We start from the raw sequence: 26,870 nt of genomic DNA on the forward strand, positions 1-26,870 counted from the left end.
AGAGAATTATAAAGAATTAACAGGATTACAAGTGAATGAAAAGAAAACTAAGATACTGTTTAATTTGAATAAACATAAAGAAGAGCAAGTGAAGGAAATAATGAAATACGAAATAGTTAATAAAACTAAATATTTGGGAATTGTTATTGCAAAATCTAACATCTTACTTTTTCAAAATAATTATGAAAAAGAATGGAATATAATAAGAGATAACCTTAAAAAATGGAGCAATCTTAACTTAACACTTTTAGGGAAAATTGCGTTAATTAAAATGACGGTACTGGCCAAAATGAATTATCTATTTCAAACAATACCTATCATTACAAACAGATCTTTCTTTGAAAAATGTAAAAAAGATATATCAAAATTTATATGGGGCAAACACAAAACTAGAATAAAATATCAAATATTGTGTGACGAAACACAAAGAGGGGGTTTAGGATTACCCAATTTGGAGCTGTATTATAATGCAGCGAGTATGTTATGGTTTAAGGAATGGGTAACTTTACAAAATATGGAACTACTTAATTTAGAAGGTTACGATTTATTTTATGGGTGGCACTTCTATGTTTGGTATATGGAGGGAAAAGAGTTTAAACATTTTCGGGATCATATTATAAGGAAAGCAATCTTCAGAATATGGGAAAAATTTAAAAGAGAATATATACTCAAAACACCCAGGTGGGTATCACCGTTAGAAGCTGTGTCTTTAAGAACAAACCAAACAAAAGAGATACTAAGATACAGTGATATATTAATTAAATCAGGTGCTGAATTCAAACTGAAAGAGAGAAATGAAATTATAATAAATAATGCTCAATGCCAGTGGTTCACTTATAAACAATTAATAGAAAAATTTAAAGTGGATCAAAAGAGAGGATTTGAACAGGAAGAAGGGGAGATTTGGAAAATCCTGAAAGAAGGGAAGAAAGGAACTATTAGTAAAATATATAAAATACTGCTTCAGCAAGACGAAGAAGCAGAACAGGTAAAGACTTGTATGATACGTTGGGCCCAGGACCTTAACAAAACAATATATCTAGAACAATGGGAAAAAACACGGACGGAATTAAAATTTACCTGTTGTACCAGACTGAAAGAAAATTATTACAAAATGATGCACAGGTGGTACTTATGTCCAAGTAAGCTGGCTTTAATGTATAATGGGGTGTCACCCGTATGTTGGAGATGTAATGAAGAAAAAGGATCTATGATTCATATTTGGTGGAACTGCAGGATAATTAAAAAATTCTGGCTGGACATTTATCAAAATATCAAGTCTATATTAAAATTAGATATAAGCTTTACTCCAGAATTAATGTTGTTAAATATGATAGATGTTAAGTTTCAGAAACACTGTAAAACTCTGTTATTATATATGATTAATGCAGCAAGGATCTTGATTGCAAGAAATTGGAAGAAGACATCACTTCCTCAAATCCAAGATTGGACTTTACTCTTAATCGAATATGCTACAATGGACAAGCTATCGGGTATAATAAGGCAGAAGAATATAGGAGCTATCTTGAAGACTTGGAAACCATTTAATGATTTTCTTCAAATAGAAACTGAAACTAAAAAACTGTTGACATATCTTCAATGTTGAATACCATTTATTTAATGTTAGACAACTTATATAGTTAAAAACACTCATAAATGTGATTAATAAGTATAAGTATAAAAACCTTAGTTGGAAGTCTTTTTTTCTCTTTCTCTTTCTCTCTCTCTCTCTCTCTTCTTTTCCTTTCCTTTCCTTCTTCTTTCTTCTCTCCCCTCTTCTTCCCTTCTTCCTCTCCTTTTCTTTCTTTTTTTTATTATTATAGGCGTTTGGTCTTTTTTTCCTTTCTTTCTTTTCTTTGATGGTGAGAGTAGAACCACTTATTTATTTTTTACGAAATGTTAATTAAGATAGAGATACGCGTGGATTGAACTGCTCTATTATGTTCATTTGTGATTTATTTAATATAATAAAAAACAATTAAAAAAAGAGAGAGTTTAAAGTACAAGTATTCTCAGACCATGCCAGAATAAAACACTCAACTTAGTCACTGGGTTAACCTGGGGGCATGCATAACCTGTGAGTACAAAATGTCTAAAGCCACCAGCCCTCATGATTGTTTAGAAACATGAAGGGAGAAAGCACCTTTATGTTAGCAAAGATAAAGTATTTCATTAAGAATCCTTCCCTCCAGTTATTTTTTGAAAGCAAAAGCTGGTATACATCCAAAGAGAATAGATTCATGAGAAGAATCTATGGCTAAAGTCTAAATAAGAAAGATTTATCTCTATTGAAAACATCTGCAGTACCTATATTTTCTGCCTAAGTGACCTAGGAAAATAAACTTTCACAACAGGGCTGTCATTTCTAGTATGAACAAGTCTGAGGCAGTTGTTTTGACGTATCTTGTGAACACACACAGTAGGGGGAAAGAGTCTAAGCCAGTGGTTCTCAACCTTCCTAATGTCGTGACCCTTTAATACAGTTCCTCATGTTGTGGTGACCCCCAAGTCTAACATTTATCCATAAGAACATAAGAACATAAGAACAAGCCAGCTGGATCAGACCAAAGTCCATCTAGTCCAGCTCTCTGCTACTCGCAGTGGCCCACCAGGTGCCTTTGGGAGTTCACATGTAGGATGTGAAAGCAATGGCCTTCTGCGGCTGTTGCTCCCGATCACCTGGTCTGTTAAGGCATTTGCAATCTCAGATCAAGGAGGATCAAGATTGGTAGCCATTGGTAGCCATTGGTAGCCATCCATTTTACAGATGGAGAACACTGATGCAGAGAGTCTTAGGGTCGTATGACCCCCAAAGGGGTCCCGACCCACAGGTTGAGAACCACTGGTCTAAGCTATCTGTAGCTTTTTTAGTCATTAAAGGAGTGTTTAACTCAACACCTAGATTGTTGAAGGCTTTCATGGCCAGATTCAACTGGTTGTTGTGGGGCTTCCCTCTGTGATACACCTCTGAAGACGCCAGCCACAGATGCAGGCAAAACATTAGGAATGAGATCTACCAGACCACGGCCACACAGCCCGGAAAACCAACAACAACCAGTCAATATCTAGAGATCATCTTTGGGATAAACTTTTAAGGCTGAGAATGGACAAGAGGCTGTTTTATTTAATAAGAAAGCTCTATTCTACCACAAGATTCCAAGCCAAATTTACCCACCAGGGAAATTTAACACCAAAAATCCCAATTAACAAAGGGGTGAAACAATGGTATATCTTAGCCCCATTTTTGTTTAATATATACATAAATTATCTTGTTCTGTCACTGTGCACGCAACATAAGCACAGTCCAAGACTTGGTAAGATAGACATTCTGTTGCTTCTATGTGGACAATGCTGTCAGATTCCTTTCATATTTATGTATAGGCTTAAAACACTTATTGCTCCAATTTTTGGAGTACTGTGAGAATAACAGCCTTACCCTGAATGAAGAAGCCAAAGATTGTGCCTTTTGCAAAATCATGGAGACCCAATAATTGGAAAATTAGAGGAAACTCTATTGAACAAGTTAACAAGGTTTAAATATTTAGGTATAAACTTCCATCACAATGCTAGTTAGGTCACCCATAGAGAATTCACCATAAAACCACTATAAGTAGTGCTTGGCAATTACTTGCTTCTACTACACTAAAGGCAATCAGTATGTTCCTGCAGTCCATAGGGTGTTTAATGCCAAATTAAATACACAACTACTTTACACTATCTCCATATGGACTAATGCCTTTAATCAGACTGATGAGAGAGTGTAATCATGTTTTCATTGCAAAATTCTTGGTGTTCCAAAATGTGTCACCTATGCAGCTTTATGTCTAGAAACATGAAGTTTTGTTAGTAACAAAAGTGTGGCTGCTAACAATTAAATGTTGGCTTAAGATGTACTACAAATCTGAACTTAATAGTCCTACTATGGCTATGCTAGCCGATTATAAATCATCAATGTGGCTTAGATGTATTGAAAAAAATCAAATCCAATAGTAGTCACACCTATATTGCCTTTTGGAAAAAAAACCCCAGCATTTGATATAATTAAATGCAGATTATTAGACACTGAGCTTCAAGAACTCAGCAGTCAAGCCAGAAATACTTTTTCCTGGAGCTTAGAATTCTCGCTAAAATTTTCAGTCACTGGCAACCTATTTTTACCATCTGACTGATCCACAACAACACAGGGTGTATACACTAGCAAGACTAAAAGTGCTACCTTTGGCAATATTATATGGAAGATTCCAAAACATTCCACTTGCATCTAGGCTAGGCCGTTGCAGCCAAAGCCATATAGAATCAGTGGCACGTGTTTTCCTGTACTGCTCATTCTACCAGCTGATCCGGTCTAAGTTTATAACCCCGTTGATTGGGAGTAAGAAGTGGCTCAGTGATGAGCATAAGTTATTCTTTCTTATGACCGGCCAGGAAACAAATATAATAGAATCAGTTGCTAAGTTGTTGCAGCAAAAAATGTAAAGTTGTGACTGTAATGTATCACTCTCTTAATGCTTAAATCTTGATTTTTATTGACCTGATACTGTAATGTATCACTCTCTTAATGCCTGAACCTTGATTTTTATTGACCTATTTTAATTCACTTGAGTCTTTTTATGTACATGAAAAGGTCTTGAATTTGAGAAAACTTATCTCAAGACTTCAACTGGAGGAGAATTTGAGAATACTTATCTCAAGACTTCAACAGGGAGGACTGGATCTCCAAAAAACAGCCTACATAAATCTTTACCAGAGTACCACCCCAATTATGAGCACACCCCAATTAAGAACAAATAGTTCAATGCAAATGAAGCAAGACAGTAAGCCAAGCCACAAAAAAGGCTGAAGACAGACATAACCTCACAACAGGAGTTTAATAGTGTCATCATTGCCCAAAATACGCAGAAATGTTTCCAGTGCTCTACTTCAGGCTCTTATACCAGTTCACCATACAGTTAGCACAATTTATGTTGAGGGAAAATCCCATTCATCTTTTCAGAAATAAAAGATTAATGTCGATATAGTAACTGTGCAATCAGCAATTTAGCTACTGGCTATAGGGTTACAGCCACTGGTGGGATTCAAATAATCTAACAACTGGTTGTTTACAAGCACTATTTTAACAACAGGTTCTGCCAAAGTGGTGTGAACCTGCTGAATCCCACCACTGGTTACAGCCTCTTGTCTGGATCAGTTTTGCAACTATTTTTAAACATGAGAGCCAGTGTGGTGTAGTGGTTAAGAATAGCATACTCTAATCTGGAGAACCAGGTTTGATTCCCCGCTCCTCCACATGAGCAAAGAACTCTAATCAAGTGAACCAGGTTTGCTTCCTCACTCATACACATGAAGCCTGCTGGGTGAGCTTGGCCTAGTCACATTTCTTCAGAACTCTCTCAGTCCTACCTATCTCACAAGGTGTCCATTGTGGGGAGAGAATGCCACTTTGAGACTCTTTAAAGGTAGAGAAAAGCGGGTTATAAAAACCAACTCTTCTTATTACAATGCGTTTTTAAGGCAAACGATTGACAGATATGTACACAAATGTATACGTGCTTCTTTTAAAAAGAAAAAAGGTTAAATTGTTTTTAAAAATTGAAGCAGTTTTTTAAAAAACATTTTTGAATAACAGAATACATATCCTAGTTCTAGTGCTAAACATCTCCAGGAAACAAGCCCTGTGACAGCATTAAGACTGTAACCCCCTTCACCCCACCCTGAAGCAAGATTCCCACCAGGCTTGGCTTTATTGAATGAGCCTGGTTATCCAGTTGTTTTAGCGTCAATTGGGGCTAGAAGAGAAACAAGCTATAGGGGTATACAGAAACTGTGCCAACTATTTTACAACTATAACACATTAGCCAATCAGATTTTAAAGGAAATTCCTTCCTAGCAGAAAGTACGGCACTCTGTCAGGCCTCAAGTGATAGCAATGTAGCTGTCATTCATGAGCCAAAGAATGGAAAGGCAGGCAAAGTGCTCACACAGATTTCACCTATCAAATGGTATAGTGGATAGGGTTGGACTTTGGAAATGGTTTAGGCATAATTTCAAATTCCCTTCCCTTTCCCTCCCCTTCCCAACTCCTCCCCCCAGAGTGGGCCTCAACCAGATGATGGGGGCCCTCCCCCTCCTTCCCTCCAGTTCACTGGGAGATCTGGGGCAAGTCACTGGTTGCACTCAGGCATCAAAGAAAAAGCAAAGTAACTTGTGGGGGCACAAGCCTGATTCATTCAGGAGTTGGATGCTTATGGCCTCCTCCCTTTGCATAATCCACCAAGGCTGAAGATTCAAATCGGTGTAAGTAAAATCTGCCATTATATCCACATGTGGTGTCAAACAGAGGTTTAATTCTCTCTCAGTAACAAGGGTACTTAACAATGGTTTAATTTGTTCCTGGGCAACAAAAAAAACCCTAATTTTTTAAAGATTCCTGCATTCAGATATTATGACAGCTGGGTGTTAATCTCAGCGCACTGCACAAAGAAAGGAGGGAAGGAACACGCAAACCTTAAAATATACCTGATTTATGTCCATCGACAATACATTTCACTTCAGTTTATTTGTGACATCTGGTCAGAACCATTGTTACCTCTTTTAGACACAATGATCAACAGAAATTTGCCACAAAAGCAAAAAACATGGCAGGATGTGTTGTGATGAAACTTAATACATCTTTACCTTCAGAGAATACAACCAAACAATCAGTTTGCTACAAAGTAATTGCCCTCATGTTTAGTGATATTTACTCATAATGTCTCTGTTATTACGCACTGAATGATACCACACCTTCGAAAATTACCTCTGAAGAAATATTTCAGCCGTTGGAGTCTGCACTCTATTGCTCATCCATGTCAGTGTCCTATTTGTTCTGCACAGGAAGCAACTATAGCTTGCAACATGCTCATCACCCAGCTAAGCTGACTGAGGAGACATAACAATAGTGTGAGGAGACAAAGCTCACAAACAGATTTGCCCCTCTTCCAGGGAAGTGCCCCAGAGAGGGCCTTTCTGTTGGCATAGGGACGCACCACCTCCACAACTCCCTTCAGCCCACCCCGACTCCAGATTGGGTTGTAGTACAAGACCACACAAATTCTACAAAGGTTTGGGCCTTTGTGTGATTAAAGAGATTTGAAATGCAACCCTATGCAGGCTTACTCTGAATAGAATTGCACTGTTAATTAACTGACCAGTAAAATAATGGTTAGGCAATATATAACGGTCAAGTATTTTCAGAGTATTAACTTTATTTGAACAATAAAATGGCAATTTAATAATCAACATATTTACAAAAGTAAATTAGTTTCCTGTTATTATGAAACAGTGACATTAACATTTCAAAAAATGCTATTTTTCTAACATGATCAGTCAACATCTACGAATATGAACAATTCAAAGACTTGTTACTGTTTTTGTTTTTTATCCTAAATCACCACAGTCTACAATTACAACGTTATGAAACTAAATTAAAACAGGCTTGCCTTAGTTGTTGGAAGATTAAGGGGGCAAAGAGCCCTCACTTCTCCTAACACCACAATGGAAGTTGAAAGGTAAGCTACTACCCAGCAAGTGGATTCTTGGCTTCACAGAATATCTAACGATATCTGCTGTTAAACCAAAGGCACTGAAGCAACAATATCTACACATGCCAAGCTTGCTTTACTGCCTTTTTTCTGCCTCTCATACATTATGAAGGCCTGCCCGCTATATTCTCCTCACAAGACTGCATTTTTTAACAATGAAGCTACACATGCTGTCTGCTTTACATCTCAGATAGAAGGAATTTCAGGTGGCTTGACATCCTTATAGTAATGGCTACTGTGGTAGGGAATACATAATGGCTAGCCCTCAGTAAAGCAGACTGCTTAAGAGCCAACGGTCAGGCTATCTCTCCTGAAGACAAGCTTGAGCTAATGACTGGAGTGCTTAACTGCAATGCAATCTGGGCATATTTGTGCCTGATTTTCAACTCAGAATGGGGCTGAGCATTCTCTTGAAAAAAATGTGAGAGAGGTTACATGAGAAGATATAGCCAGGGAAGGATGTCATTTGAGGTACACCTAGCCAAAAACTTGCTACTTGACAAACCATCAATCATTTGAATCCTGCACCTGATGAAAATGGCTTACATCAGGATCAAAACCACTTCTTGCATTTAGCTGTCAGTATGACTACAGCAGTATCTAAACGAAAAGAAGTCATTGAGCTGAATGCTGTACAATATCATACGCTGTACCGCTCACAGAAAATGGAAAATCCTCACCTAGTATACGTTTCCTCTTTTGTGAGTCAGCCTCAGAGATAAGGTATTACATGCCTCGGGAGGGAACCATTCTCACTTTGGCCCAGGCTCTAATAATTACCCCTTTGGGATAAAATCTCATTTACAATACTTAGAGACAGTAAAAATCCATTCATTCTGTACAAGCATAGAGAAATCTCCAGTACAACCCTCTTGTCAAGACACCTTGCTGCTTAGTGAGTAATACTGACCCACGTATTTGCTCCACGATACAAACAACTTGAAGGCATATTGGTTGCATATAGTGGCTAATTTCTCCACAACTCATGGCAGCCATCTATCAGGCGTTTCGGCTCAGTTCATGAACAAGAAAAGCATGTCAGCACACAGCCACTTCAACAGCCTAAACACCATTACTCACTGCCCTACTCTATGCAAATCCCCACCCTCATTCCCTGAACTAATAGCCTTTCGGTGCAGAGAAACACTTCTGCTATTCTATTCTCTTCATTACCAGCATTCACAACCAGGGCAGTAGGCCCCAATTTAGCTCAGCAGAGGCCCCTCTACAAACTGCTAATCCCAGGGCACAGCTGTCTTCTCAAATGCACCGGTACAAGCAAACCATAAACGATTTATGGCACGTGGCAGGAAGATGGCTGGCTCCGTCTATGGGCCGTGTTTGGGTATAAGATCATGTCTGGACTAATGTTTATATTGCAGGCTGTCAATCTGGTAGTAAATATTACATATTATTATAACACCACCACCCGTACCCAGCTTGGGCCCTGAGTGCACAAAAGCCTAACCAGAACCATTTCAGAAACACCTATGAGATGGGGGAGGGGGAAGGACGGCATGGTGTGATTATATCCTTAGAAATAAACTCTGCAACAGTTCTATCATCTTGCTAAGGCTGTGCCTTTGTTTGCAGCACAAACACTGCTGGTTTAAGGTGAGCCTACCTGGAATGTACCACAGCTTAGCCTTTTTTTTTAAGAGTAGCTAGCAGGATCAGAACCAGAATGGAAAGAGAGGGGTATAACCCTTTCTCCCTGAGCCATTTTCAGTCCTCAGCTGGGCCCACAGAGAGGCTATTTGATCTGTAGTGGAAACATATAGGACAGATCTGTGACTGTCAGCCCAGAATCAGGCATTAATGTAATTTGTGCTGCTCCTCTTCATCCATCCTGTTCCTATGCAGAAAAAGCTCTAGGTCTAAATTTATTTTGGGGAGAGGGAGCGTGTGTGTGTGAGAGAGTTTAAGGCACATAGCAGGAGAGTTTAAGGTCTGGGGAAAGCCTTCTATTAACAAGGACATATGAACCTCAGCCAGTCTTGGATTTTGAAAAGGTGGGAAGATGGCAAGCTAGCATTTTCTGCTGCTCTGTGTCTATTCCTCATACCTTTTTAAAGCTCACTGGGCGCAGCAGTGGCATAGTAGTTAAGAGCAAGTGCACTCTAATCTGGGGAGCTGGGTTTGATTCCCTGCTCTGCCACTTGAGCTGTGGAGGAACTAGATTAGCCTGTGGAACTAGATTAGCCTGTGCACTCCAACACATGCCAGCTGGGTGACCTTGGGCTAGTCACAGTTCTACAGAGCTCTCTCAGCCCCGTTCACCTCACAGGATGTTTGTTGGGGGGGGGGGGAACAGAAAGGAGATTGTAAGCCCCTTTGAGCCTCCTACAGGAGAGAAAAGGGGTATAAATCCAAGCTCCTCTTCTTCTTCATTGTGTGCCTTCCACATGTCTTCGTCCAGAAGAAGAGTAAAAGTGCAATGGGTTTCATCCAGGTGTATTGGGGGAGGGGGCTCCCCAACCCAGATACCATTTCTAAAATGATCACATGGGTGGCACATTTGACTGCCTTTCCCCCCATGCCCCCACCCAACACCCCCTGCTTGTCCACCGCCTCCCAGGGTCCCAGCTCACACAGCCTGCCCCTCCTTCTCTCCCCCCATGCCTTGCCCCCAACTCCTCCATCCCCCCCTCCCGTCAAACTCACCCAGCCCTGGCTTGTCTGGCTCTCTACCTTGCCCAGCCTGCCACCTCCTCTCTCCCCCTGCGCCCAGCCCCAGTCAAACTCCACCCGCCATGAATGCTCCCTGGCAGTGGGGAATGTATGGCCATTTTGCAGCAGTATGCCATTGACGATAACACAGCTTTTCCTTGATCATCACTGTTCAGTTACCATTTCCCACCCAGTATTTTACACACAGAGAGATTCAGAGTACACCTCAGATTAGCTTCCTGAATCATTCTTTCAGAGAAGAAGTGAATGACTTCAGGTCGTAAGTTCTATGATTTTGAAAATCTGAAATCCCTTCTAATTCAAGGAGTTTAAACTCTGTTTTCCAATTCAGCTGCTACTCTCGTGTCGGTAAGGAACAATGGAAGAAGTATATGAACCAGAGGTCTCCCAACCCTATGTAAAATCTTCTGAGCACACCAGCTTTTGGGCAGAGCCTAAGTCAGGCTAAAGAGATTTTTTTCATCACAAGAAAACTTTTATGACAAATTTTTGCTCATGGCCAAGCAGAAATTTAAAAAATACAACAAATGCTGGAAATGTGACAATACAATCGCACTTGTGTTTGAAAGCTGACATAAAGAAAATTATGTTTTTGTATCAATTATGTTTTGACATTTCTAAAGACTGGTTATAATCTTTAAGAAAAATGATCTGGATCCTACACATACTTGCTCCTATCCTTATTTATATTATTATTAACAAGCGAGAAACCTCAAGGGTTTGAGGAAGGCATCTAATTTTCCACTCCCACACAATATCCACTTTCCACCTATAACCTCTTCCCGTTTCCTATTTCCTTTTCTCCTTCCCAGTACCAAACAACCTACCTTTATCTTCATCTCTGTTTTAAGCTTTCCCTCTTCTTTTTCCCCGAGCAGTCTCTACCTACAACTGTGGTCCACTTCTGTAGTGCCTGCCACTAGTCCATGCCCACCTGCATAGCAGGGGACACTTAAGGACTTGTGGGGTGGGACCTCTCTCCTATACCTCGCTCCTCACAATATTTCCTCCTCCCTGCCTCCTAGCAACCCCCATATACTCTTTCCTTTCCCTGCCTCATTCTTTCTTTATCATCCATTCGGCAACTTACTATTTATCTGCCTCCCATCTTCCGCTATATTATTTACTTCATTCATATTCCACCTTTATCCATAATGGGGACACAAGCAGCTCACATTACACCCCTCTCCTCCTTTTTATCCTCGTGACAACCCTGCGAGGTAGGTTAGGCTGAAAGTATGTGACTGGTCCAAACAACATGCTGTGAATAACCACAACAGGATGTGAATTCAAACCTGGGTCTTCCAGACCCTAATATGAACCTTTAACTGCTATGCCACACTGGCTTTTATAAGGTGGCAGCCAGGCTTAGTTGAGTCATGCAAATCAGATGGCATCAAGTCACCCAGCTGTTGCTGCCAGACCTAGGGTGTCAACCTTCAGGCAGAGCCTGGAGAACTCCCAGAATTACAACTGAACTCCAGGGTCAGAGATCTGTCCCCCTGGAAAATGACTGATTTAGAGGGTGGACTCTATGGCATTATATTCAGCTGAGGCCTCTCCCTTCCCTAACATTGCCTTCTTTAGACTCCACCACATAATCTCCAAAATTTCCCAATCTGGAGCTGGAAACCATAGCCAGGCCTGCCCCAATGATTCCTCCCTCAGAGGCTAAAATTGGCCAGGAAAGGGCCCTGAGCCCTCCCTCTGCCTTTTACTGATAAAACCCAGTTGGGAATACTATGGCTGCCTTGCAGCAGCCAGTGAGAGAATCAGTGGCTGTTTAAAGCTACCAGCACTCCTTTTATCATTCTATGGTTTTTTAACACACCCACACCCACACATATACATCACATTTTTCTGCAACCCTAGGGCCCCTTTCAGTTTTGTAGAAAAATCTGTCTTGCCCATTCACAGCTCCTCTCACTGGATTTAAGTATCCAATTTGTAACTGAACTTAACCTAACTTATAGGGAGGGCATGGAAACTAAGGATCACCTGCTGCAGCCCCTAAACTAGCTTTTACATTCAGCAAAATAACTAACCTTGTTTGAAAAAAGAGCAATTTACAAGCCTCTATCGCTAGTCCAAAATAAAATTAATGTTCTTTTCAATTTAAAAGGGATTAGGAAAAAATAAGGTAACATGTATGCAATTAGAAATACTCCCTGTCCTTTCCTTTAAACAGATTCAGTCTCAAGTTGACATTTTCTTTTTTAAAAGGGCCAGATAACATTAACAGAAAGTGAGAACAGGAGAAAATAAATTAACAAATGAAGCAGAATTTGATAGCTCTGTGAATATAGTTCATAGTTCAGATTTAGGGATAGATTAAATTAACAAAACTGTTTAAAGATAAATGAACTAAGAATATTAAACTTGTATAAGAAATCTAACCTAGATTAAATCAAAGAACATTTGGGGGGGGGGGACAGTCATACGGATTTTTTCTCCTTCTGAATTGTGCTCACTAATTTAAATATGTATAATTTAATATGACTATCAACAATGATCCCATAATTTTGACTTAGAGCAAATGTACTGGAAATATATTACAGCAACATTAGAACATTCAACATGCAAGTCAGACGTGTCCATTGCAATCCCTGAAGCAGATGCAAGAGTTTATAGCTAGAATTTGATAAGACAGCTTCAGGCATAAGATGCAGTTTTAACAAGTACAACTCCTCTTGCTCTGTTGATCCCAGGGCATTGAAATTATCATAAACACTGCATTAAGCTACCACCCCAGCATGCAAATTAAAGCTCCAGTCTGAAGTTGAAGTGAAAGTCACAGTTCATGCCCCACAGCAATGCTGTTTTGCTCCCTTTTCACGGTGAAGCAATCAGACTAGTTAAAATGAAGTACCTACTTTTAGATCCCTGGACAGTTATGAATTATCCACAGAAGGGTGCTCTAGTACACTAACAAATTTTAGCAATGTTGTGCAAACTTCTAAAATCCTGTTCCAGCTCTAGAATATTCACTCTTTCAGCTGTCAATCAAGTTAAACTTGAACGACCAAATGCCGTTGACCCTGAGAAGTTCTAGTTATATTTTCCTAAATTAAAGTACTAAAAGGAAAGACTCATAGTTTGGAGTCCTTATGTCTCCGACCTGTGTTATATTCAAAACAATTTGTGTGCAAACGCATACAAATAAAAGAAGACTTACAGAGAGAAAATTTAGCCATTCTGTTCCTAATTCTGGGCAGATGACAGTGTCCCTGCGGATGGGAAGATAGCTATAGCTGTATTCCCATGTTATATGAAAATATACTATATTTTATGATGCAAATTATTTCCTTCCCTATTTATATTCCATTCATAAATGCATGCAAATAATTCTAAAGGGCAGTTAGGCACAAAAAAATTAAACATCTCTCAATGCCTAATTTTATTTTTTTTTAAGTTGGAGGGATTCAAAAAAGTAGGATCAAAGTCATAGAATTGGGGAAGGAAGTAGGTTCATCTTTGCTACACACTATTTTCCAGATCAAAATAAATCCCTCCTTCTGAAGCTGCGTGAACCTTAATAAGGAATAGGGCACCAAGGAGAGGAAAGAAAATAAGCCCTACATCCCACAACTTTTCAACAAAATTACAGACGTCACTGATTTCTGCGTCTCATCCAGCTGAACCTTCAGTCTAAAAAGGGCTACAATGCTTTCCCCTGGGATGCTGCAGAAAACTGGGTACACTGACAGTTCAATAATTTACATTCTCTACAATTGGTGCAATATGTGACTGGAAAACACCAAAATAAGACTTGGGAGAGAGCAACTTTGGAGACTCCGAAGGAATGCAGGAAAACTACCAAAGCCCTACCAAAGAGCCCTACCAAAGAAACCCTACATTCCAGAGACTTGGGGTTGTACCAAAGTGTTGTTCTCGTTTTGTCATGAAACCTGAGAGGGCGGGTTTCTTAGCAATTCTGAAATCCTGTGCTCCAGGGTGAAGCACAGAATCGGGGGGGGGGGGGGGCAGCACAGCCCCTGCAACTCTCCCTCGCCTAGTTCACTGGGATGCCTAACATTCAGTCAGTAAGCAACAGGCACAAGTTTGGTGATGATTCTGAACTTGGCAGAATCATTGAGCGTACAGGCAGTACACCACCCAACCCACTGTGATTGCCCACACTTCCTGACAGTCAGGCAGCAAGCAGATGGCATAATTTCTGCTGTGAGCCCTTCATCTGCCTCACCTACTGTGAAAAGATGGCAGCAGGGTAATGGCAGGGTAGTTTGAGGCCCAGCACAGCTACAGCTGCCCCATGGTTAGGACAACATCTAACAGAATCTACTGGCCCTCCTTTTAGTGTTATGCTTTAAATTGAATTATTTTCTAATTTAAAATGCATTTTAATTGATTTTTAATTCTCCCCACCTTGTCGATCCAGATTGGGTAGAAAGATAATATAAATGTTTTAACCAAACAAACAAAACCTGATAAAAGAGAAGGTCAGATAGAAGCACTCAGTTGCTGGCTAGTCTGCCACTTGCTTTCTTCCATCCTGGGGCTTAGAAAGGGAAAGAGTGGGAGGAAGACGTGTATCCTCCAAACTTAATTCTCCTCCTGCATGCAGAAGCTTCCATTCCTCCCCAAAAGTATTCTTCCCACACAAATAGATTATAGGGGGAGGGGGGCTGGCTTGCAGGAAACAATTCTGGAAAGATATTGCTTGGCTTGATGTACTGTCAGAATCTCAGGGTTGCCTTTCAGCAGCCAAGTTGAGCAGCAGGTAAGCAAGGAAAGGGTTAAGTGAGATGTGGGAAGGAGCCCAGTTTGATCTCCAAAAATGCAATAATCCTTTGAATTGCAATGGGACTGCCCCTAATCAGTTTAGACTGGGGGTACTAACCTTGGATTACATGAGTTTGTTCTTTCTCTCATCTACCCTTTGGCCCTGCTGCCATCAGGGGGTTTAAGTACCTTATGCTCAGAGGACACACTTTTCTTGCCACGCTCATCTCTTGAAGTCAAAGACATCTCACTCCACAAAGCACACAAGTCAAAGGGCAGCAACAAACTCATACATATACTTTAGTCTCTGAAACCTTTGACAAGGCAAGAGAGCTTCCTCTGCATCTTCTCTGCAAAGCTGGGTTCATCTTCCTCTCCATAAAGAGACAGCAGAGGCTGCAGCACTACCCAAAGGCAGCTCTCACTGAATTGGAAGTGCAGGTGGGAGGTTGTGAGAGATAATAAGCAGAAGACGACACTTACCTCTTTCATCAGCTTCTTTTGCCAAGAACTCTTCTCACTGCAACAGGCAGTGCCGAATGATAAGCAAATCTTCAGTGTTTAATGGGGCAAAGTGTTCCAGCATGAGTGGTATGAAGACAACATAAAATCAAGCTAGAACATTCCCATAATGTCTTCCCCCCAAGACAGCATGCTTCCCAAGATCATTCTGACTAAAGTTCACTTCTAGGCAGCAAGGTGGAGGGATCAAATTCCACCCACTTCTTTTATGCTAGCAGAAATGGAAAGAGAGCACACTGTGCACTGAAGATCAGAGAAGCACTATCTACACATTCTAGCAGGATCCATTAGCAAAAGAAAAATGAAGAGCCAGCTATATTGTGCTTCGCCACATTGAAGGTGCCTTGATGGATATAAAATGTACCTGTACAAAACTGAGATTTGTGACACAGCGTTAGTTGCCATAATGTTTGTACGCAGTTGTCTCATTTCCTAGCAAAACTGAGTCTTGAACACTAGAAAAATGACTAGTCAGCAAAAGCCAAACAAAGTTTTTTTAATGTGCCACTGTTTTTAATACCTCTAAATATATTATACATATTTGTATTTTAAAGGCTGTTTTAATGTTTGAAATGTTCACTGCCTGAATGGGGTGGAAAAACAGAATACAGATGTTTTAAATAAAATATATCCAACTCTGAGAAGGGAGGTAATTGTCAACTTTTAAATCCTGCAACTTCATGAATTAATTGTCTACCCTAGTTAAACACTGTTTAGAAAAAGTGATGAATGCAGAGTTAAAGGACTGCAGGTTTTCACATTTTCCTTATATCCTTGCTCAGCCTGATGCTGGAACAGACCCTGTGTAGTCTATTTTTGGTTATTAATCTTGTTTATATTTTGAATGTTTGAAGCCTGGTCTCCGTAAACACAATGTATTTAGCCTTCCTATTGAAAGTATGGTAAAAAGGAGGTGGAGCAGGTGAGCACACCATCCATTGTGCATTACAGTTCTAAGTGCAACTGATCATCCCTATACTAGGTTGGAAGAGCAAAGCAGGAGACATGGCAACCAGGTGGAGCTTTCAAGGGCAGCACAGGATGCTGGATGTGCAAATCTGTCTAGCAGAAGATACTCTCAGTTTTGGTGGTGAAAGTAATGAACCAGCCGAATTCTTTCTCTCCTCAGTCCCCACTCCTCTTGTTACTGTACTTTGGCTTCCTGAGTCTTGCCTCATCAGCTTATTAGGTGCCTGCTGTTTACCTTGGGGAGGGCCACTTTGTCTCTGGACCGTGAGACTGGTGAGGGGGCCATTCCCTACTTGGTAATGAGTAGTCAGGGGTGGTGACCTCCATGACATGGGGTACAGTGGAGGGTGCTTGCCTGCTTCTGCTTTAGTTCTGGGAATAGAAGTCTAAATGCTTATTCCTGATGTTGCTTCATAATAAAGGTATCATCTGTACACAGTGTCTCATTACTGAACAGTCCAGGGGCACAACACTGAGTGAGAGTCGAAGACATATCCTAAAGTAAACCTTTTTGGAAACAGATATGTTTTGATAGTAGTTTTTCATAAAAGAAAAAAAAAGAACAAACGTTTAAAATTAGGAATCTGGAATACAGTGCCAGTATTTTAATGATATTCTGCTCAATTTATCCTTTTCGTTTCAGCCATGTAAAGCAGTTGGTATCTTGGATCAGGGCCTGAACACAGTAATGGCCTAGATGAGGACAACTAAACCAGAGCTCAATCCAGACAAAACTGAAGTGGTGTTGACTCATGATAAAACTAATGTAGATTATGGAAATAGTCGGTTCTGGTGCAGTTGCACGCGATCCTAAGCAGCAGTTTTACAACTTGAAAACTTCTAGATGAAATTAAATTACAGATAAAGGTGCATATCTCCTCTATAAAGCATATCATCCTTACTCAGTTTAGACTGGCATACCAGTCATAGACTTTCCTCACCAGGCATGATTTGGATACAGTTCCACGAAATGACCGCATCTAGGTTAGATCACTACACTACAAATGGAATTGCCCTTGAAAAAGTTCAGAGGTTTCAAATAGTACAAAATGCCACAGCCACATTACCTTGGGCTGGGTATAGAAGTCATATACCAGTCCTGAAAGAACTGCATTGACTGCCAGGACCAATTTAAGGTGCTGGTCACTACCTTTCAATCTTTAAACAGACTGGGACCAGAATATTTAAGGAATTGCCTTCTTCCAAATGACCCTACTCCAATAATTAAGACCTTTCGGACAGGCATGTGTGTCCCCTCTTTTGAAGTAAAATGGCTACAAGGGAGAAAGGTTTTCCATGGTAGCACCACATTTACAGAGTCTGTCTGTCTGTCTGTCTGTCTGTCTCTCTCTCTCTCTCACACACACACACACACACACACACACACTATACCAAACAGCCAAGTGTGGCCTAACTTTTTGATACATAAATCCATGGATTGGGGCCACACTGACACAAGGCAGATATTTCTGCTAACTTGGGGACCACCCCCCCCCTTGCTGCCGCCGCCGCCCAGGTTTGCAGAAAACTGACATTATTAAAAATTACAATGCAGCTACGTCCTCTTCCACTGGTGGGCCTGGAGATGCACCAGGCTCGCTGCTGGAAGCAGCAATAGTGGGTGTAGCCAGGAGCCACAGTAGGCCTGGCAGCGCATGCCTGGAGCCATACTGGGCTCAGCAACAATGGCAGTGCAGGGGAAGAAGCTGCAATGGGTCCAGCAGTGGAGGTCAGTGAGCCCTGTGGAGGAGGATGGGAGTCGTGTCTGTTGTCACTGCCACGGGAGAGGGGCTGGGAGCCATGATGGGCCCAACAACAGAGGTTGGAATCCATGCTGGACCCAGGAGCAAAGGTGATGGTGTGGTAAGGAGGAAGTCGCAGAAGACCCAGAAGCATAACATGGGAACCACAGCAGACCCTGCAGCAGTAGCAAAAGGAGGTAAAAATGTCACAGCAAACCCTCTTCACATCATCTTTAAAAGCCCAATTCTACATCAACAGGGGTATGAGTTCCTTTTCCATCTCAATGTAACCTTCAACACTCTTAATAGTCAACACATTCATTTCTCCTGGGAGGCAGTCCTTTCTGGTGACATTAGAAGCCATGAGTTCACTACTGATTCAAGGCTCACCTCCAAATTTTGGTAAGGGTCCAGGTTACGTTAATTTAACCAATAGCATTGATAGAGTTCTACTCTAGACCTCTAAAACTTGACTCATGGGGGTACACGTTCACATTAACAATAATCTCCCTTACAGATTCAAGTCCTTTCAGTGGTCGATCTGGTGGGCTCTCATGGACCAGCAATGCTCAGCAAGGCACTTCAGCAAGTAATGATTAGCAATGCCAACTCTGCTAACTGGGGACTCCCATAAGAGTGCAGTAGCAGAAGACACTTGCTCAGGTACTCAATTTTCCAAGAGGATCAATTTCTGCAATTTCTGCAAGCTGAAAGCAATCCTGTGAGACACCCTGGCCCAAAAATATATATACAGATTGGGATGAACAACACAGCAACACATGTTCACTTCCATCCCTAGAATGAGACAGATACCACAAAAAGGTGCAGAGCTATTCAAGGGAGCATCACTGCTCCAAAAAGGACCCCCCAGTTTGCAAGTAGATTAGCTTAACTATCAGGCCACACAAGAATGAAGATATTTGCTAAATGAAGTAACTGAGCGGTGAACCTGTTTGCCTCAAGGTGACTAAGGTTTAAGGACTAATGACAGGGAATGGGCACTGATAGTTAACATTAGAAGAACAGAATTACTCAGAGTCTTGTCTGTAGGTCTCCTCCATTCCTCCTCATTCCAAGAACTGGTTTGAAGGGGAAATGTGCAGACATGATCCTTACTTTAAATGGTCACTGGGCAGTGTTTCTTGGACTTAGTCAATCTGCAGCTACTAAATAGTCCAGAGGTCTTCAGACCTTCTGCCCAATACTTAATCAAACACTGACCTAGGAGCACTCCTTATAGCTGCATTGAAAATGACATCCATACAATCCACAGATATTCAAGAATCCCTTCTAGAACCTTTACAGCAATACCTGAAAAGCCTTCCTGAGCTGTGGCAACATCATGTATATGTGACCACAGAATCAGAGAACTAATACTAAAAGGTACCTTTCAGGTAACTTTCATGTCACCTAAGAAGAAAGGCAATTCAATTGAATCAATATAGTCATTCAGATGCAAGTCATCGAATAACAATTAACAACAAAAAGTTATGCATGTGTGAACCAGATCTTAGTTTATGTTCTAAAGCACAGAATTCATAAATATTTCTCATAATTTGGATAAACTGCATGTTATCAACACCTACCAAAGGTGTCTTGCACTTTGCACCTGAAATGCCTGCAAGGTCTCCCCTGCTAGTCAACACTGGAACAGATTTCTTGAAAGGATGCAAAGCATGAGTTTGAGCCTGAAAAAGAACAGGAAGAGAAGAAAGTAACAAATGGAATATCAGAAGAATACATATGGAAAAACAGAAAAGTGTATGGACATGAGAGAAGTAGGAACATAGAAAAGAGTGTTTCTTATAATGCTCTCAATTTAGATTAATGTTGGGAAACACTAATCATTGCTCCCATCAGGTCAGACATAACATATTGCAATTTCTCTAGCCTACCACTTCACATGGGATGATGCACTTGCTTTGAAAAAATTCCAATGAAATACTGATGCACTAAGCCTTCGGAAGATTGAATGAGAAGACACCACAGTAAACAGCAAAATGGGTTTTGAGGAATGAGCAATAGCAAGCCAAATTTTTTGGGCTGAGGAGTTCCACTATCTCCTCCTCTGGTCATTTTTATGCAGGGACTAGATGACCATCAATCAAAAATGGATTCTCTAAGGCCGTTTCCGCACGGAGGCGGAAGCGGCTGGGTCAGCACATTTTGCACCGACCCGACGACGCTGGGACCGTCCGCATGGACGGTCCCAGAAAGAGCCGGGACGACCCGGCATGTCCCCGGGCCTCTGGCATGTCGCCGAGGCCTGAGCACACGCCCCCCGGCCCTGCGCGCCGGCTCCAGTGTCGAAGGGCAGGGGGGCGTGTTCCCAGGCCTCGGTGACACGGCGGAGGCCCGGGGACAAGGTAAGTGCAGGGAGGGAGTGGGGGGGGAGGCGCCTTGAAGCCGGTGTTCCCAGGAAAGTGCGCTTCCCAGCACACTCCGGAAATGCCGGCTTCGCGCCAGGCGGGCGGCGCGGCTGCGATGCAGCTGCACCCCCTGTGTGAATGGCGGCCTGGGGACGGCGTTTTTGCCGTCCCCAGGCCGCCATATTCCGCCTGTGCAGAAATGGCCTAAGAAATCCTGTGACTGCAGTACTTTCCTCTCAGCTATCATATAGACCAATTTAGTGATTCTTTTTAGGGAAAAAAAGAGGTGGGGAAAAATCTCACATGATGAGAAACGTAAGTCAAATGAAAAGCAGAGAACCACATATACTCAGAATAGAACATAGGCTGACAACTACTTTTATTTTACAGTACAGAAGGATGAGAGTTTGAAAGGCACTAAGCATAATGTTCTCTCTCAAATCAAAGGGCCAACAGAATTAAAGATGACAGTAGCTATGGGCTATGCTGTAGAATTCAGCAATTCTAGCTAGCAGTCTCTAACATATTGCATTAAACACATCACCCTAAAAAGAAAACTGAAAAATACAGTGCTTGAAACTAAATACCATATGCAAGAAATTACAAAGTGTTATATTTATGAGAGCCAGTGTGGTATAAAAGCGGCAGACTCTAATCTGGAGAACCAGGGTTGATTCCCCGCTCCTCCACATGAGTGGTGAACTCTAATCTGGTGAACCAGGTTTGTTTCCCCTCTCCTATACATGAAGCCTGCTGGGTGACCTTGGGCTACTCACAGTTCTCTCAGAACTTTTTCAGCCCCACCTACCTCACAAAGTGGCTGTTGTGGCGAGAGGAAGCAAAAGAGTTTCGTAAGTCACTTTGAGACTCCTTACAGTTGAAAAAAGTCCAAATCTAAATCCACTTATTATTGTGAAAGGGCCATGAAGTAGTTTTCACATTGATCAGTGTATAACCAACAAAAAGTGGTTTAAAAGTGGTCTGCCATGATGTAAGGCTGGGTTTTGTTGTTGTTCTCCTTCTCCTCTGATCTTTTCACTCTTGCAAGATGCTCATGCCTCTGTCAGACCCATTTCATTTTATGCTTTTGACAAATTCACTCTGATGCCACAAAAGAGTACAGGCAGTCCACAAACGGGCCATCAGCATTATGGAAGGGGGGAACAGCCTTGGAATTTCAAGGTCCATGATCAGATTTTGTCAAGTTAAACTTTTTAATCAATGACCAGATACTGTAGAGTGTAAATATTTGATGGAACAGATCAGCTGTAAGTAAAGTAGGTATATGAAAGATGGGGGGGGGGGAGAAAATCTTAGAGTAAATAAAAAGCCCTCCCCCATTTTTCCTGATGACTTCCCCCAATTTTCTAATGCAAAAACAGACATATATCAGAGCATTCTAAAATTCCTATGAAATATATTTTCATTGATATTGATAACATGCTTTTCATGTGATTAATTTTTAATAATTCACCGTTTTTCCAATTGAAATTATGGAGAACACGGGAAAAAAACTCTAATGAAACCTCCCCCTTGTTGGAATAAGTGAAACATATTAAAGGTTTAATTCATTAAAAATGTATAGCTTGATTGAGCAAGGAAGTAATCAACCAAGCTATGTTTAACAGAGGAAGAAACAAGGGGTGTCCTGGAGATGCAGAGGCCCTGAAGGGGGAAAGGAACAATTCAGGGGGGTGGGGGACAGGGGGAATATTCTTGAGAATTTCTCAATTTTTCCAAAAGAAAAACTGGCATTTCTAAAATAGTACTGAAAAACAAATTATCCTGGGAAATATTTTTGTGGTTGGAATTTATTTTATTTATTTTATTGGATTTATATCCTGCCCTATCCCCCCATGAGTAAAACAACATTTTACTCACTCAAAACATATAGCATGAAGACTTTTGTCACAGTTGAAAGCTGCAGAAATTTTACATCTCTATGGTGCTTGCAAGCACTGCACCAAGCTATGATTATGCCCAATTAGAGTTTAACAGCAGCTTCTTCTGAAGTCTGAACACAGCCTTTTGCTTACCAAACCCTGAAGCTTTACATTTCTCCAGTTATGTTCGTATACTGTACTTAGGATTTTCAAGAAGAGGTGCAAAATTTTGGGAGCCCAAAACCTTACCTTAGTTTTCCCTTTTACATATACAGATCATTTATACGAACATTCATACCCTTTTATTCTAGATGCATCAACCTGGAAGATGACTATATCTAACAACCAAGTGGCCACCCCCATGTCAACCACAAAAGCATCAAAACCTTATGGAAAGACAGAAGTATCTGCATCTCAAAAAAAAAATCCTCACATATGCACAAAAATAAGACTTCATAAATTAAGCAAACGAACAACAGAATAGTAAAAAAAGATCTCCAGGAGCAGAGACTGTTGAAGGCAGATGAGAGTCAACTAAAAGCAGAGCGGGATGAGACAGTTTAGGCTTCCTTGAGTTTATGGACTCTCGAAGAGAAGGTTTTGATGTGGATTCCACATTGTCACACACCCCACACAGTTCTTTGCAGGTACCCAACCTGTAAAGTCATAATAGAATTTTCAAAGCCCTACACCACCACTAAACTATACCAAAAAAGTATAATAGAATACGCTTTTGTAAAATCCAAGATTGTACATAATAAGATTTGTTTCATACATAATCCTAGTTTTAACTAATATTACGCAACTACAATTTATGACCATATGCCAATCCTCAGAAACCTCAAGACGTAACCCATAACATACATTTTTAATCTGTATCCCAGCTAACACAAGTTCCAGAGCTACAAATATCAGGATTGATATTTAGGGGATAAGATACATAACGTTTAGTAGAGATTCCCTTAATTTAAGCATGATGAAAAATAATCTCAAAAGTTTGAAAACAATAATCCACTTCTCGTACTCTCCCCAACAAGGCATTATCTATGTGGAGCACACAAACTTATAACAACAGCATAATTAATTTATGCAAGGTTTTGGAAATCACAAAGGGCTTCAAAATTGATTGAATATTTGGGGAAGATATTAATCAAAGTCAAAATGAAAAGAAAAGTTTCATTTAAGAGACTTCAGTTGACAGGTAGGAAGTTAAAATTAGATTAATTTTCTTCAGTGTACATGAAAATCATACAAATTGAACAGGATGTCTGATCAAATTCCAGGGCATAAATATTATGACTGAGAAATCCATTAATCTGAAACTACTGGTGAAATTGTAATTTAAAAAAATGCTTGATGGAATTCAACTTTTCACATTATTTACCACCTTAAGCATTACAGTCGGATAAATAGATATTAAACTGCTGCTTGTTCCGAGATTTTTTAAAAACAGGGACCCGCAAGATCCCCCTTGACTCTCACCTGTTTCACTTCCAGCTGTCGCTTTAGGCGGAGGGGTTCCTCTCCACTTTTGCCCCTCAGCCTTAGCCACGGGCAAAGGTCAGCTGATCCCCCGCCCCCAAACTCCATTCAGCGCTAACCGGCTTGGTCGTTATTTCTTCCCCCTCTCTCTAGCATAACATTACCCCTTAAAGCGGCATCTCAGAAGTCTAATCCGACTATTTTCGCCGCGCGCTTCCTCCTTCCAGGTTAGGGGTTCACCGAGCCCGTATCAGACACTGAGCCCAAGCAGAACTCGGCGTCGCACGGCTCGGAGACTCCTGCCCGCTCGGTAGCCCTCAGAGAGGACTTCGAGTCATCAAGCCTGGAGCCTCGCCCATCTAATAGCTCTGCCCGCACACGGTCCCGCAACGGGCCTGGCCTGGCCCAGCCCACGAGCTCTGCGGCGCCCCGAAGGCACCACCGGGACTCACCGAGGGGTTCCGAACTCCAGCAACAGGCGGGCGGGGATCCCGGTTCGGTTCTGATCTTCCCGGTCCCCTCAGTCCCGCCCCCACCCCAGGTCCCCCTCCAGTCGCTCTTTCATGCGGGGGCCCCTGCAACTTTGCGGCAGCTTCTGAGCCGTTTGGAGGGGGGGTCTCCTACCTGCCCCAAACTTTACCCCCTCCCCTCTCGGCCGGGACCTCGCGCTCGGCCCAAGCCGCCATTTTGCCGCGGGGCACGCCGGGTAATCCGGCGGAATCCCCACGTCGTCGCGTGGTTGCATCATCACCCTCCCCTTAGAAAAAACAGGGCAAGTGGAGAGAGGCCCCAGCTCCTGGTTCGGAGAGCCGCGCGTCTGGCGCGTTGCCATGGCTGCGGGAAAGTTTCGGCGTGGAGGAAGGGGGGAGACTTCGGGAAACACAACACGGATGGGAAGGGGCGGAGCGAGCTCGGAAGTGAACCAAAATCTTGCCAACACGTGACAAAAAGGTGCAACAGTTAGTAACCACGTTCGTCTCTTCCCTGTATTGTTAAATGTATGTAGCACAGTCTTGTTTGCTCAGAAGTGCGCCAGGTAGCAGCCTGTGTTATTGTTACTTCACTTCCTTGGGATCACACTGTGACCGTGTTTGGCTGTTAGGTACTTGAGAGCCTGGCGGATACAAAGGTCACACTGTGACCGTGACTTGGCTGTTAGGTACTTGAGAGCCTGGCGGATACAAAGGAGCTATCCAGCATGCTATTTCCCAGCGCTTCAGGAGACCCACAAACAACCCAAGGCCCGATAGAAAAAAATATTGCTCAGGGTGGATTGTAAATCATTAAAGTTATGGTTGTGAACTCTAAATGACAAGTGGTGTTACTGTTGCTTTTTAAACCTGCCGCCTCATGGAAATTTCTTTCAACATGTGCACATGCTTCTAGTAAAACCGAGGACCCGTGTCTCCCTGCATGATCACATTATATTATTATACCTCTCTGATTTAGCCATCAAGAGCACATCTGGTGATCTGCTTCTATAGTCATGATTATTCTCTGTAACCATATACATATATGCCGACATGCAATTAATTTATCTTACAAGTGAGCTTCAATCCACCAAATTTTATTCGACAATCTGTGAATTTTCACCTGCCACAAGAAATTGTGATGGGTCCATTAAATTCTGCTTAATTGTGATGGGTCCATTAAATTCTGCTTAATTGTTGAAGGGTCCATCTGTATACAAGTGGACATTATGTTTAAGTTAATTACTAATGGGAACCTTTCAAGGATTTGTGGGAGGCATCCCATTTGCCACTCCCCTTTTCCTGAAAACCCTTACAGCCTCTCCCCTTTTCCTGCTTTCTTCTCTCTTCATCAGGTTGCCAACCTGGAGTTCTCTTGGAATTACAATGGGTCTTCCAATTGCAGAGATCAGTTCCCTAGCTGCCAGTTCCAAGTTGGAAAACTCCTGGAGATTTGAAAGTGGAGCCTTCACAGGGTGAGATTTGCAGAGGGAAGTGATCTCAACAGGGTTGTAATGCCAAACTCTATCTTTCAAAGCAGCTATTGTCTCCTGGGAAACTAATCTCTGTCATCTGCAGAACAGTTGTAATTTTGAGTGATTTTCCACATCCACCTGTAGGTTGGCAATCCCAGTTCCCCTGGAGGAAATTGCTGCTTTGAAGGGTGGAGTTTATGCACTATACTATTCTGCTGTTCCTCCCCTCCTAAAACCCCATCCTCCCAGTCTCCAGCTCCCAAATCTCCAGAAATATCCAAACCTGAAGTTGACAATTCTATCTTCTTTCCAGCCAACCTACCTTTATCTGCCAGGGAGATTGCAGAGAAGCTGAATGAATTCTTTGCATCTGTCTTCACCCAAGAGGAGGTGAGGAACATTCCTGCACCTGAACCAAGCTTCTTAGGAGGCGAATCCGAGGAACTAGCGAAGATAGTGGTAGACAAGGAAGAAGTTCTGGCAGCCATTGATAAACTAAATGTTACCAAATCCCCTGGCCCAGATTGCATTCACCCAAGAGTGCTTAAAGAGCTCAAGCATGAAATTGCTGATCTTCTCACTTTAATATGCAACTTATCTCTGAAATCAGGCTCCATCCCTGAAGACTGGAAGATGGCCAATGTCACACCAATCTTTAAGAAAGGATCTAGGGGGGACCCGGGAAATTACAGGCCAGTCAGTTTGACATCTGTTCCTGGTAAATTAGTAGAATCTATCATTAAAGATAAAATTATAAAACTATGTAGAAAAAAGCAAGACCTGCTGAGAAAGAGTCCAGCATGAAAGCTTTTGCAGAGGAAACAAATCCTGTCTTACAAACTTACTAGAGTTCCTGCTTTGAGGGGTGTAAACAGGCATGGCCGGACAGGGGTAGAACCGGTGGACATTGTCTACTTGGATTTCAAAGGCTTTTGACAAAAGTT

The 26,870-nt window shown here is 41.7% G+C and overlaps 1 protein-coding gene across 22 annotated transcripts in view; it reads right to left on the reverse strand.

Moving 5' to 3' along the window:
- The window catches only part of TJAP1 (tight junction associated protein 1), a 62,734-nt gene extending 38,053 nt beyond the window's left edge, over positions 1 to 24,681 (reverse strand). For 11 of the 22 annotated variants that reach the window (XM_048483871.1, XM_048483830.1, XM_048483839.1 and 8 more), the window contains exons 1-2: positions 23,982 to 24,681; positions 19,834 to 19,935 (exon numbers count right to left, since the gene is read on the reverse strand). The gene's annotated coding sequence lies outside the window, so the exon portion shown is untranslated. Of the gene's footprint in view, positions 1 to 1,685; positions 1,743 to 19,833; positions 19,936 to 23,981 lie in introns of those variants that run through there. The other 11 variants (XM_048483849.1, XM_048483882.1, XM_048483810.1 and 8 more) reach the window with 4 other exon arrangements.
- Positions 24,682 to 26,870: the final 2,189 nt, after the last annotated feature.

The sequence above is a fragment of the Sphaerodactylus townsendi genome, linkage group LG01, assembly GCF_021028975.2.
Source record: "Sphaerodactylus townsendi isolate TG3544 linkage group LG01, MPM_Stown_v2.3, whole genome shotgun sequence".
In the NCBI taxonomy this organism is placed as follows: Eukaryota; Metazoa; Chordata; class Lepidosauria; order Squamata; family Sphaerodactylidae; genus Sphaerodactylus; species Sphaerodactylus townsendi.